The sequence below is a fragment of the Caretta caretta genome, chromosome 6, assembly GCF_965140235.1.
Source record: "Caretta caretta isolate rCarCar2 chromosome 6, rCarCar1.hap1, whole genome shotgun sequence".
Classification (NCBI taxonomy): domain Eukaryota; kingdom Metazoa; phylum Chordata; order Testudines; family Cheloniidae; genus Caretta; species Caretta caretta.
The window spans coordinates 76,392,567-76,406,170 of record NC_134211.1 but is presented as its reverse complement, the minus strand read 5'-3'; positions in this window follow the sequence as shown (position 1 = coordinate 76,406,170).

Genomic DNA, 13,604 nt, shown 5'->3' with positions numbered 1-13,604 from the left:
TATCATAGACCTATATGATTTGTACTGCCACCAAAGGAAGAGTGGGATGATGGAAACAGAACTGTAACAGATCTCTTTCTTTATGTTCACATTTCCTGGCTATGCACAGGTTCTCTTGCAAGCCAGAAGGTTCAAATTTAAGACTGGAGAAAGATATATAACCCCAAAAGTTACTGAAGGTCATCAAAACCCAAATTCTAACCCTAGTACCTCTAGGTTCCTCTTGTCCTCAGCTAGAATACCAAATAGAGTGCTTTCTGTTCCCTTCACACCACACAGGTAATATATGTCCTATCTGAAGGTGTTAACACAGAACATGAACCAGTGTGCCAGCCTTCTTTTTTGTCATTAATACATTATTGATAAGTAGTGGTGTAATCATGCCATTTTAAATATTTGTATTCTTCCCTGCATTTAAAATGTCAAGGCCAGGTGAAAATCTTTTCTCCTAAAGTGTTTCCTAAGATTTTCAATAGAAGGTGCCAGCAAGTTATACAGTTTTGACAAACTTTGGAAACATCTACTTTACAAGTCTGTAGCTTGAGTCCAATGAAAACATCTGTTGTGCCAAACAGCACTTGACAAAACTCAGTAATGTTGATGTGAGGAGAATTAAGTATCCTAAAGTCTTCCTGTTCAGGAAAAGAATCTAAATGGAATAGATTTAGAGGCCACAGTTACTTTCTGATATCTCTTCCCCTTGACATTTAAAATTAGCATAAAGTTCCCCCTCTTTTTCTTTTGCATTTTATTTTAAAGGGAAACATGGAATGTTGGAATCTCATACAAGGCCTGTTACGGTTCTTTTTCAGCAAAGCTTGTTCATAACCCAAACTAAACTTCACCTTTGTATAACTATCCTCCCTTGTTTTATAATACAACTCCCTGACAATACTAGTGGTGCCAGATGTGAGTCATGAGACAACTTTGATCAAGTATGTAGAATGCCATACATGGGCCAGCAGCATCTGATGGATTTTTCTTTGTTCATTTTACTCTCCCCATCCCTATATAATAATGTCCTGTTCAGTTTCACAAGCTGTGGAGTGAAATCTGCATTAAACTCTTAACTGCATTCTATCATATTACTATACTAAGGTTTCTCACAAAGCACAGGATGTTCTGGGGGCAAATTTTCTAAAATAAACTCTAAAGTTGAACATTCAACCAATTGCCTGTGTAAAAAAGAATGCATATATGCAAATTGCACTTGTGTGCACAAATTAGATAGACATCTAAGTCCTATTTGCTTAAGTAAACTCAGTTTTTTTACATACAAATTATGTTTGCAAGACTGTGTGTGCCAATTTGGAGGTTGGGTTTTGGCATTTTTGAAAACTTAATCCTCAGTGAAATTTTTGAAAATGTAATCCTCAACTGAAATTTTACTTAGACATTGCAGCATGAGGATGTGAACAATCCCTATGTTTCGATATCAGTCCTATCCCACAGTATCCATGAGATGTATTTTTTTAATTAATATTTTCTCTTTTTATAAAAAAAATCCATTGTTAAGATTACATGCAGTAGAATATTCCATCCTCATGGAAATTATATCAGATCTTATGCCCAACACAATTAAAATGGAATTTGTAACCTTTCTCATTCATATAAAGTTTTAAATATAAAGACGGGATTGACACAGCAGTCTACAACACCTTCAGCAGATCCCCCTTTATACAAAGCTTGCATCCAGCACCTACCATGTCAGCAAGGACCACTAAGTAGGACTGAGTTTTTGGTGAGACTAACTGAATAAATGAGGGCTGATCGGAAGCTGTGGGGCCCTTTGTGGTGTGTAAGAAACAGCTGTATCATGGTACTGCCACAATTGGCACCAAGACTGTTTTGACACATTCAGAGGGGAGGTCAAGGCTTGACTGTATTGGGGCAATAAGAACAAGGTTGAGACTCCTTGTTGTAGCATTGGTGGGGGGAAAGCTTGTACTGCCACTGTCAATGCTGTACCTGCTGTATGGATGAACAAGGAACTGCAGTCTCCAGGGCCTGGTGCCCTCACAAGCACTAAATTCTTTTACTCAGAACAAACCAACAACAAACCATCTCTTCTGACAGAAAACGTAGAGAGGATAGATATTTATGTACAAAAATAAATGTAACAAAAAACAATTACTGACCCTGTGCTGCAGCCAAATTTTCAAACCTTAACTTGGCCATGTTTTTAAAAACAGTAACTAAAAGCACCATCCAAGGGGAGCTTAAGTTTCTGCCAGATTTCCTTTTTCAGTAAAGCATGACAAAGGTATCTGAAACCTAGAGAAACATTTTCTACTGAGGATGTTGAATGGAAAAAAAGCCAAATTGATTTATGGAGAAGTTGGCTTCTCGACTTTGGACTCACTTATGTTAATGGATAAGATATAGATCCTCAAAGGGTGGAGTGACGTGGAAAGGTAGATTTGGCCAAGAGAGTGATGAGCTCATCAGCCCACTACTCACTTATCATGGAACTGGTACACCCTGAGGCCAGATGGCAGAGGGTTTTTTGCAACAGGGGGGTGGGGGGTGGCAGAGGGCTTCACAGGGCTTTTCCGAATGACTGGGACAACTATAACGTAACACTTCAAAATATTCATCTGGCTCAGTTGAAATAGCCTCTAAACCACTCAAGAGTGATTCCCTTGAGGTCAGGGTTGAGGTACATTTCACAGCACTGTTACTGACCTGAGAATTAACAGACCCCAAAAGATATGATTGCTACCAATATGAGAGAGACCATTTTTCCCCCTTTTCATTTAAGAAATGGTTGTTTCTTGCCATCCTTGACAGGGGAAAAGTAGATTTTTCTAAAATGCTTCAACCAGTCTATTTGTCTGGATAATAGTGAACACTGAAGCCAAAGCCATCCTAATCTAAACAGCTTTTCCCTTAACCCTTTGAATACCAAAAACTAAGTGTGTATACAGCAGCCATGTTTTTTAACAATGATTTTACTGGAGTGCAAGGGGTTATTTATGCCAAATGTTGACATAGCCATGCTAGGTATAGAGTATATCACGTTGGTTGTGAATTCTTCAAGGGATTAATGTCACTTGTTTTTAAGATATTACATTTCTTTGCCTACAGCAAACAGAGATTTGCTAATAACAATTTAATTTCTATTCTTACTTGCTTCTTCTATTTCTACTACAGAGCTTTAAAATGACATTACAAAGCCTAAGAATAATCCTTTCATTTTCCGATTGTCTTCTCTAAATACTGTAGCAGTGATTTTTCTACTTTTTCTTTCTGCATGCCACTTTTCAACTCTCCTGTCTTCCATTTATTGATTCTCAGAAAGCTCAGTTCCATAGACCACTGGCTGGTCCATGGACCACAGTTTGGAAAACAATTACTGTAGTAAATATTCTTAATGAGTGCACATCCTGAAGTCTTTATTTAGTGGTACATTTCCACTGAAGTCAAGGGAGTTTTGCCTTGATAAGGATTTTCATGACCTGACCTAATGTAAGAATAACTGCATAGCAATCTGAGATTATATCTGCTGCAAACAGTAAAAGAAACCGGTTTATCATTAAGTATCTGTAAATCGTACATTTCACTCAGTATTTATTAGGGCATTTGTACTGTAAATCTTTGTTCAAAGTTTAAAAAAGAGCTATTAAAAAAAGGTACCTGGGACTGAACCTTGACAAATAAGATCTCTACCCATAGAATAAGTCGTTGTTACTCTTTGCTTCCAGTAGCATCAACAATTTGTGAAGTATCGTACAAACACAAAAGAAGTCATGGTATTTAGTTTGAGAGTCTGGCTGGATTTCTTTAAAACCATTTTTAAGCTATCAGCTGGGATAATAGATATCTCCAGGCTCAGAACATTTGAATTCAGCAGACATAGGGTATTTCTACTAATTTGGTGGCATTCTTAGACTTGGCTCTATTTTTGTGATGGGGGTGTGTGTGGAAAAATGAGGTTACTTTTTGCAGTGTTAACTGATATACTTTCATCTTAGCATCTGCAGGTGGCCAAAGTGAAGCACTAGTAGCAAAAGAGAAGTAAAACCTACCCATTAATTTTAATCCTTTGCTGACTTATGCCCAGTTAAGTGTTACCATTAATAAGTATTTACTTCTTAGGAGCATTACCTAACTCATGCACGTGCCCAATACTTCTTATGCCCTGACATTTCACAAATTTAAATGGACTTTCCATTGTAAAAAGACTGAGTTTGAATTTGCCAAATCTGGGGGATCCTTTTATTGGCTTCATACATTCTGGTTTCTTATCCCTTGCTAGCTTAAATAAAGCCATTCCAGATGTACTTGCTTCTTCCCTGAATGCCCAGCTAGCAGAGCTGCACTGGAGCACCAGGGAACACACACAGCACCGGTCTGTAACAGTTTACTCCCTCCTCTGAGTAGTAGAGTGATCAGAGAGAGATCAGCTCTCTCTAAGACCTAGCACATTTGCGTTGCAGCGAAAGGCAGGCCGTTTCCACGTTGCGTGTAGCTACACGTGTCAGTGAAAGGCTTTGGCGGGGGGAGAATGTGGGGAAAGGCTCCAGCAGTTCCCTGCTGACCAAGCCTTTCACTGCGGCAAGGAAAGGCTCTGGAAACGCAGATGCAGCAGGGAAGGCTCAAGCAGCAGGGAGGCAGAGACATTACACTACTAAGAACAGTAATGTAGATATTGGCGGCATTGATTGGCATGTAGGGCACATATTCTGAGGTTCTGGCATGCCTCTAGTCTACTCACCTGAGCAATGCCACAACATCTGCATTGCTATTTATATCTGTGCGAGCTGGGTGTGCAGTGTTTGCACTCTATACACCATCACAAGTGTAGACATATCCAAAGGGCGGGTCGTAGAGTCATAATCTAATCCTTACACTGGACACATTTCTCCCATGTTTATAAGAGAGTTACTCTGGGCTTTCCTGTAAAGTTTCTCGGTGGGACCAATGCCTGCACTCAGTGTGACAACTGTGTCCCTTGGCAGAGGCATGGTCCATTCTTTAACCTGGTAACAGAGTCCTGGAGCACCTTCAAAAGGTCCCAGTGGACTCACGTTTCCTGCTTAAAACTTGAGGACTGACACCTAAAAGGTGGCACCTTTGATCACACAGAAGTGGACAGAGGACAATTAAACAACAATTTTAAAGGAAACGTAACTTTTATATCAAGGTATTTGCTGTATTAATGTACAGACTATGTATATATCAGCTAACTAGACAATTCTCATTTTAATGCCATTGTAGACTGGTTTCCAAAACCAAACACATTTAAATTTAAATAAAAAGCATGGAATACCAGTTTGGAATCAGCAATTGAACTAACTCATACAAAGCTGGTTATAAACTCGTGTATGTTGGTAGAAAGAGGGAGAAGAAGTGATTCAAACAAGGAGGAATTCTGTAGCTGACTTCTCTCAGTATCAGAAAACAGACAAATTATGCTATTTGCAGAGCATCTTAAAGCCACACAATGTAGGGAAGCTGAAGTTAAATAGCAAGGGTCAATACAGAAAGTGCAACTTTTAAATAATGCATTTCTGGCTTTGGAATCAGACTACTGTTATTCCAGACGTGCTGAAAACCTGCAGGTTTTCGCATATGTTTTGAAGTTTTAAAAGTAAAAATATGACTTGAAAGAAAGAAAATCTCTCCCCCTGAAAAATGCCCCTGACCTATTATGAAGTAGATGAACCTGAAAGTTTTTTTTTAAAACACCAACTTAAATATTCACTATTTTATATTAAGACATGTGACAGCACTTAGCCGACATTTAGTAGTATCTTCAAAAGCACTCACTTTGTTGTATCTGAGCTGCTAATAGTTAACATGATGGAACAAAAAGTCAAGCATCTCCCCTCAACAGGCCTCTTTTACAGATATGGAATTTAGAAGTTTCCCATACCACTGGCAAAAGAGATTATAAAAAGAGTTGCCAAAGGCGAGGGCACAACGAATATTAAGCACATTTGATTTACCCTTTATGTCCCTTTGCAGGATGCATATTGTATTATTATTACTACTACTATTATTGTTTTATCACATTTATCTAATCACAGTATAGCTGCTTTCTCAGATTCCATTGTTTATAAATTATATCATTTGCAATTTTCTAATACTATATAATCTGCATGCATAAGAACTAAACATCTCGTAGGATCACACATTCAAATCTGCCCCATTTCCCTGACTTCAGTGGGAAGTGAGCATGCTCAGTGCCTCAAGGGTCAGGCGCCTTAATAGAAACATACTTTCTTCAGTTCCCAGGCACACACAACTGCAACCCAGAAAATGGGGGTTACTTCAGTAAGTGGAGGTTATTTGAGGTGTGGAGTCTCTAGCTGTATTCCAAATGAGGGTACACATGCACACCATGCTGCTGAGACCAGAAAATCTTGCCAGTAGTAGCTGTAGGTCTGTGCCTCCACGCTGGAACACCTCAGGCTCAGCACTGAAGGTATAAGGGGAAGTGCAAACTGACAGCTTCTTCATTTCCTTCTTTACTGCATATCCAGTCATGATCTGAAGCAGAGGGGAAGGAGGGAGGGTAGTGGAATATGGATAGGGCCCATATATCTCGAAGAACCAGCACTCAAAGGAAAAAAGAAGGTTCCTTACCTGTGATTGCTGGTCCATATGTGTATTTCACACATGGGTGACTGGTAAGCAGCAGTCAAATAGCAGGCAGGTGCAAGGATACAGGCAGTATAGATGTCTGTAATATTGCCATTGCAGAGGCTACATCTGCAGAAGAGGCTTGGACTAAAGTGTAATGCTTTGTGAAGGTATGGATTGAACTCCAGATTGCCATCTTAAAAATATCCAGCATAGGCCCTTCTCAAAAGAGATGCTACTCAGATTGCCTGTGCTCTTATCGTCTACCTTATACCTCCATGATATATACATCATTAAGGTGATGATGAGATGTTCACCTTATACTGTCTCACCTTAATACCTCTGGAGACTCCAGCTAGCGTTATTGTCTACCTTATATCAATTCAAACACAACCTGCTGTGACTTCATTAACGTAGACAATAAGAGTATAAGGTCCCAACAGATGTGTGGCTGCTTGCACTACCTAGTGGACTGGGAAGGCTCTGGCCCAAATGAGCACACTTGGGAGCCTGCCTCCTATGTCCATGCTCCTGATGTGGTGGAGGAATTCCACGAAGCTCATCTGGACAGGCACCACCCTGAAGGGGGGCAGGGCATGATGTAATAACCTGCAGGGCTGGAACCAGGGGAGTTCCAGCCACTGACACCTCTGCATCATCACAGAAGGTTTAGGCTAAGCTCCCATCGGTGGGCCCTGTAAGGCCAGTCTTGGCAGAAGGAACCACCCAGCAGAACCTGAGTGTTGGCCCCTCACATCCCAGTGATTGGCCAGTACTTACAGCAGGGAGCCATGAAAGGGAGCTGTCTGAGCAACAACAGACTGCCTGCCTCTCTCTGCTCCAGACCCTGCTTGCGATAGACCCTAGACTCCAGCTTCAGACCCTGGTTTGTCCTTGACTTCATGTGCCCAATCCTGATCTCCTAGTAAACTGACCCTGGCTGACCCTGCTCTGACCACTAGGTCTGACCACTCGTGTCCCAGTCGTGACAGTTTCATTGGGTCAATCCCATATCCTATAATCACTGCTTGTGAAATATTTATAGGTTTCCAAATCATTTTGGAGCCCTGAAACTCACATAAGACAAGACTATGGCTTATTTTATACCACATTTGGTCTTCAGAACTAGCCTGGTACTCAGCAGACTTTTAGTACCCCCTGTTTCTGGTTAGCTTGATTTATCTGCAATGTTGTGGTCTGAATTAGAACCCAGAATTCTGCAAAGCTCAGAGAGGTTTTGGTTCTGGCCCCTCTAAGTATTTCAGTTTTTCCTCTTCTGTTCCTGACCAGAATTAGAAAGTATAAAAATGAAAGGATTAATTAAATATTTTAAATTCCAATTCTGTTTGTATGGTGGTCCACTTATTTTATCCAAAATGACTTACTCAACCCTAATTAGTCCCTGGTAATGAAAAACATAAATAATAACACAACTTACCTCTTAAATTGTAATCTTTCTTATGTATGGTGAGGATGCCTTCAAAATGTTATGCCACTTCCTACTGCCTTATGGGAGAGATGTTTAATACTCCCCGATATACTTGTTAAATATTTAACAGGTCCCAAGTGCATCTGTTTTGCCAAGGTTTGTATATGTAGGTTTAAGGCACTTTGGAGCAAAGATCTTCCATTCCCAGAAGTTTGAAAGATACCTAAACACACTGTTGGTTTGCTATACAAACAATCAATAATCATAATGTAGGCCCCGATTCTGCAAAAAACATTCACATTCCTTACTTCTTTCTCACACTGGCTCCATTTCCCCTTCTTTGTTACCCTCCCCCTTCCCCCCCCCCCCACAGTTCCCACTAGATTTACTTGCTCTTTTTCCCCTCTTCATCATGCTTCTTCCTACTAGCATAAATACAGATCCCACAATATTTTCCCCAGCCATCATCTTCCCTTCATCCTTACCCTCTCAACCTCCTGCACCAGTGATCAGTGAGTTATTAGTTTTCAAATGATACCTCAGATGGCATATTTTGTACAAAGATTATTACAATACTGCGTAGAGTATGAATACAGGGGTCCTTAGGGTCACAACTAGCTTTGAGGCTTGATGGTATGTTTCTGTGTTAATGTTGGCTGGTATGCTTATTGAGGATTTGTACATAAGTAAATAAGATCTCTCTTGATCTAAATGAAACTGCTTGTTCAATAATTGCTGATTTATAATCTAGAGTCCATCACAAGTGATTTTCTGGAGAAAATATGAGACTCTACATTTCCATATGAAATATTTCACCTTACCATGTGATAGACATTATTCTAAGAAGTAAAACATCATAGTTTGGGTAAAATTGTCTTCTTATAAGACTGGGTAAGCAATTCTGGAAAGAAAAATCATTATTCATAGATGGCAAAAGAAGAACCTAAAATGTCTGTTATCCAAAGAAATACCAAGCCACAATTCTCTAATTACATGTGTAAAACATAATTTAAAGTAAAGGAAATGTCCTTACTTACTATAGCCTATCTGTTCCTTCTGACTCATATCATTGCCATCCTGCCAAACAATTCTCTGTGCCAGAAGCCTGACCATCAGCTTAACATTAGAAGAATGCTTCCATTGACCTAGCTACCATTGCTCAGGGAGGTGGAATTCCTTTTATCACTGTAGTCTATGTCTATACTACAAGGTTAACGGCATGGCTAAGACACTGTAGTACCTGTAGTGTAGACATGGTCTGAGTTTGTGTGCTATCCTCTCGGAGCTATATATTACTACAGAAATTAGAATACAGACATCTCTAAACGAATATGGTCATATCTTCACCCTACAGAGAATTTAATAATTCTGCTTTCCAGTAATAGTTCTTTCCATTCAAGGATCTCAAAAAGATTTACAAAAATTAATGAGTTATATCCTGCAATATTCCTGTGAGGTATACTGTATTGTCTTGGGGGATGGGGAAATTGAGGCACACAATAATTAAGTAATTTGCCCAAGTTTACACAGACATTTGTGACAGAAAACAGATTTCTTACTTCCTAGACCTGTAGATTAACCACAAAACATCTTCCGCTGAAAGTAAACACAAATTACTACAGAGGCTTGAGTGTTCACAGATTAACTCCAGTATTTTATAAACACTTAAATAATAATTTCACTCAGCCACATAGCTGCCATGTGAAAACTACCTTCAGGTAACTGCAAAATTTTAATTTGTGTAAGGAATGCATTGATCCTTTTTGTATATATGGATATGAGAAGTAATGACACTTAATTTCAGGAGTTATAATTTCCTTTTTTCTTTATGTGACAATACTTTATTTTTTTTACATATCCAAAAATATACTATAGGTAAGAAATATAATTGTTCTCCTATTCTGAATGAAGAATTTCTTTGCTTTTTCAAGATCCCAAGAACTACTGCTCTATTACAACTATGTTATTTACAAACAGGAATGAAGATGGAATATGTCAAATCCCAGCTCATTCATCTTGCTCATATATTAGTCAATACTATACACATTATGGTATTGTGGTTCTGGCATATAGCTACCACTGTCATCAGAGCCTTCAAAATACTTAAGATAAAGAGAGGGAGATATGGTATATTAGATTGAAGGGATAGATTAGATAGCAATGTACAGGGAGAGATTAGACAGAGAGATAGAAATAAAAATAATATTCATGCAAAGGCGGCCAATTTACCATGCTGATGGGAATTATCATTCTGAATTTCCTGACATCTGTGCCTTTAAAATCTCCACCATAATGCTGCATTAACAGAATTTTTAGCATTTAATTCAATAAAAGGTTTGGTTCAAGTTTTTCAGAGTTTTTTCTTCAAATCCTTTTGATGAAAATCAGACGCAGACCAGAAATAAAATGCATCAAGGGTGCCCTTTTTTCTGCTCAAAGGACTCAAAATTTTTTCCATTATTTGCTTGGAAAACTAAATAGATCATACCTGTTTTTCATATACCCAATCAGACCACTCTCCAGTTCAAATAGTTCACAATGCCAGCAGCTCAAGTTTTGTGATTATTTGTGCCTTTCAGCTAGACCTTTACAGTAAGAGTTCACAGTATCTATTTAACATTATGAAATGTGAATTGAAAATGCTTTATTGTATATGTTATATAATTTATGTGACCTGCTTATCCAGAACTCACAGTACAATTATCACTACAGCCTAAGATCTTTCTTTCTGGATTCATGTTTCTCCATGTGTAGCAGGTGTAAACCACAAGTGAAGTTTCTAATCTTAGACAATGTGCAGCCATTAGTTCCGCTAAAAAGCTCTAACCACCAGTGCTCATTGATTTCTAGTTTCATATATCTTTAATGAGGAGATTAAATACTTGTTTAGGAAGCAAAGCCTAGCTTAAGTGGTGTTTGCTCATATAGCATTTACAGCTGAAGACCTTCCTAATATTTCCCATAGGTGACAGAAGTGAAAAGGCCGTTATTCCCCAAAATGTAAACCATTTAGTTGGTTCTGTAGAGGCATGGAATGCTTTATAATGGAAAAAGTCATTAGAGATGAAATGCTGCAGAAAAAAAGCCCTTTCTTATTGCTAATATGCTTCTCTCTGTCCTTTTTTTCTGATTCTTTCTGAGCACCCAGGAGTATGTTAAGTTCAATTCCTACATCTATTTTTAAATCAGTTCCATTTCCCACTCATCTCTACATGGTTTATAAAGGTGAAAGGTTATATCCCAGGTGGATCAAGTCTACAGCACCCTGGACAAAAGAGAAGAGACATTAATAGCCATCACCAAACTAAACTAAGGGGAAGAAAAAGGTTCCAAAAGGAAAAGTGGAAGGGGTAACACAGTTACCACCAGAATCAATGTCTCAACAAGCAAAAATAAAGAACCACATTCTCCCCTCCACTAATGCAAGTGCAGAGGAGTGAAAGCTGTTGGATCCCATTGAGGAGGTGTCACCTTGTTTGAAGTGACTCACAACCATGGGTGCCAACCTCAGGTCAGACTGTGAAGAAACAGGGCATGAACTCCAAACTGGTTGTGTGTTCTATACTTAAATTTCACCAACCAAGTAAGAAGTGTGAACTCCTAAAGCATTATGACAGTCTTACCATGGAGTCACAGACAGTCCCCTTGGGCACCCTGGTCTATGGAACCATCCTAGGCACCCTGCCTCTGTAATAGATGGTCCCTTATACCAAAAATCACAACAATATTCAGGTTACTCCCAGTCCCAAAGTACCAGCCATGTACCATGTACTGGTCAACTGTATCCTAGATCTGTCTCCAAAGACAATGCTTGTAGACAATCATGTAATAAAACAACTAAAGATTTATTAACTAGGAAAATTAAATGGAGTTATTTACAAGAATAAAGCAGGAAACATACACACATCCGATGAAGTGAGCTGTAGCTCACGAAAGCTTATGCTCAAATAAATTGGTTAGTCTCTAAGGTGCCACAAGTACTCTTTTTCTTGTCACACACAAATGAGTTACAATCTTAGATTCCAATAGATAATGTAAACTTCTATAATAAGCAAACTTCATATGTCCTTCAGGGCTAATCCAGGTGTAAAGCTGACAGACCCTGGTCGTCAGCAGATGGGGTCAAACCTGGGACCTCTGGAGATAAATGCATAAGCCTCTATTGCATGAGCTAAAAGCCACATGGCTCTTAGGCAAGGGTGTTGCAGATTCACCAAACTCTAAGTGGTCTAGGTGCCATGTCAGGGGGACAGAGCACCACACCCAGCAGGCATGGGTTACACAGGCACAACAGCTGAGGATCTTTTGCTCATGCTTAGTGATTCTTACCCCTTTAGAGTCCAAGCAGCAAAAGAACCAACTTTCTCCTTCTCAGGGATTAATTCCCTTCTCCCCAGAGCCCAAGCTGATGGGCTGTGTTCATGAGCAGGTCTCCTCTTCATGGAGAGGGAGAAGAATACAATTAGCAAAAAGTCTTTTGATTTTTCACAATGGCTCATTTAGTTACAAAGGCCTTCTTGTTGGGTAGGACCTACCACCTTCTCTAGGAAGCCAGTATTTGCATTAGAGAAGGCTTCTTTCCTGTCTGATGAATTACACAGTTACAGAGATTTACAATACAAATATTTATTATCACTTTATAACATGGGGTACAGATAAGTGAGGCTAATACATGCAATATCCTCCAAGCTATTCATAAGGTCTAAAACACATTCTGACAACTCTAATATCTATCTTAACAATATTAATGCACAGGTAAGCCAGACTGGTATCCAGCTATGTATTTGTCAGTGTTCAGTGATGCCTCAGACCTTGGTAGGAGTTGGCTTCTGGTCTCCCAGCATCACAGGAGGCATGGAGTAAAAGGGAAGGGCTAGCATCACAGCAGGTTCCCTCCTCACTAGATCCTTGTGGCAGCTCCTTTGCACGAAAGCCCACTGAAGTCAATGGATTGAGCACCATGGGCTTCAATGGGTTTGAGATGTTGTAATAATTGGGCTTACAAATTTACCCTAATTGTGAGCTCAACTGTGGTAAAGTGGATACAAGTTTATAAAATGTTCCACCACATATAACGATACACATTGATAGGGAACAGTGCAAAGTGGAGACAGAAAAACTGAATTAGTCCAAACAAAAAGACCTACTGATATAACTCAAGGACTCTGTTAAGATCATGTCTGGTAAACAAGAGAAGTGTAGGACGAGAAATTAGTGAACCAAAATCAGTGGGACATGAGACTTTGTCATGCCACACCCTTGTGTGTCCTTTTCCTTCCCACCCCCACCCCCCTTATTTCTTCTCTTTTCGAGCCGTCTTCTTTTCCCTTCTGTTTAATCAGAGTCTGGCTTAGCCAGCCAAGACTGCATATTTTGCAACAGTGTTTTACGCCTGTGACCAGAGAGAAGCACCTAAAAGCAATGCCTTAAACAACTCAATTCTGTTTGACAGGTCTCAGAGTGGATGATAAGACCACGTGCCTTGCCTGTGTTTCTCCAGCCATGAGGCTGCAAGTGAGAATCAACAATAGACACAGAAGCTGTATTTTCCATCTTTTCTTTTCTTTTCTTGCATGTGTGTGTGTGT